This window comes from Chrysochloris asiatica, unplaced genomic scaffold (assembly GCF_000296735.1).
Source record: "Chrysochloris asiatica unplaced genomic scaffold, ChrAsi1.0 scaffold00002, whole genome shotgun sequence".
Classification (NCBI taxonomy): domain Eukaryota; kingdom Metazoa; phylum Chordata; class Mammalia; order Afrosoricida; family Chrysochloridae; genus Chrysochloris; species Chrysochloris asiatica.
The window spans coordinates 37292321-37293828 of NW_006408520.1; positions in this window are offsets into that span (position 1 = coordinate 37292321).

Sequence of the window (1508 nt, forward strand, 5' to 3'; positions counted from 1 at the left end):
TTATTTGTAATGTATTATGGCATCTGTTTTTTAGTTATCTTCATCAGAATTTTACTTGCATGTGACATTAATGATATTGTTAAATGATTGCCTCATTCTGTTTTGTCACCATTCTTTGGAATGGGCATAATTATGAATCTCTTTAAGTCAGTTGGCCAAGTAGCTTACTTCCAAATTTCTTTACAAAGATGAGTAAATAAATGCTTCCAGTGCTGTATCCATTTGTTGAAACTTTTCATTTGGTATTCTCTCAATTCCAGGAGTCTTGTTTTTCACCGATACCATCAGTGAAACTTAGATTTCCTTCTTCAGCTCCATTGGTCCTTGATCATATGGCACCTATTTAAATGATTGAATATTGATCAATTATTTTTGGTACCATGATTCTGTGTATTTCTTCCATCTGGTTTTGATGCTTCCTGTGTCATTCAATGTAATTTGTCCCCTTTTGGTTTCCTAACTCTTTGTTGTTGTTGTTAAGTGCCTTTGAGTCGGTTCCAACCCATAGTGACCCTGTATAGGGTTTCTGTGGAGCAGCTGGTGAACTTGTACCACTGACCTTATGATTCAAACTGACTTTGCATTCCAGTGCATTAACCCTCAGCACCACACCAGGACTCCTTCCTAACTCTGGGTCTTTGGATATTTCATTATAATACTTTGCTCTGTTTTCTTGTACTGTTCTTTGACATTTTCTGTTCAGCTCTTTTACTTCATTAATTCTCCCAGTTGTGTTAGTTTGTTTACAAGTTTTGGAGTCTCTTCTGACATCGTTTGCTCTTTTCTTTCTTGTCTTTTTAATGAGCTTTTGTTTCTTCATGTATAATGTTCTTGATGTCATCCCACAACTCCTCTTGTCATTTGTCACATCATTTAATTCATCATATCTGTTCTTGAGATGGTCTCTAAATTCATGTGGGATATAGTATAGGTCATATTTTGTTTTTGTGGGCTTGTACTCATTTTTTTAGCTTTACTTTGAAATTGCATATGAGCAATTGATGGTTTGTTCCACAGTCATCTCCTGGCCTTGTTTTGTCTGATACTGATCTTCTTCCTTGTCTGTTTCCACAGATGTGGTTGATTTCATTCCTGTGTATTCCATCTGGTGAGATCCATGGTCCAAGGTATAGTCACATTTTATGAGTCCTGATGTGATGCCAATGGATAAGCTCTCAACCATAAAGTCAGTTTGTTCAGCAATTTAAACTCACCAGGTGCTCCTCAGCAACCCTATACCAGGTGCTATGAATTAGAACCAAATTGACGGCACTTAACAACAACAGCAACAACAATACTGCTGGAAAAATGGTATTAGTAATGAATAAGTCTATGGTCTTGAAAAATTCTGTCATGTGATCTCCAACTGAGTTTCTATCAACAAATCACAATTTTCAACTTCTGATCCTTTCTGTTTCTTTCCATCATTATTAATCCAATCACCAATAATGACCAATGCACCTTGGTTGTATGTTTGATCAATTTCACACTGAGAAAGTTGGTAGTAT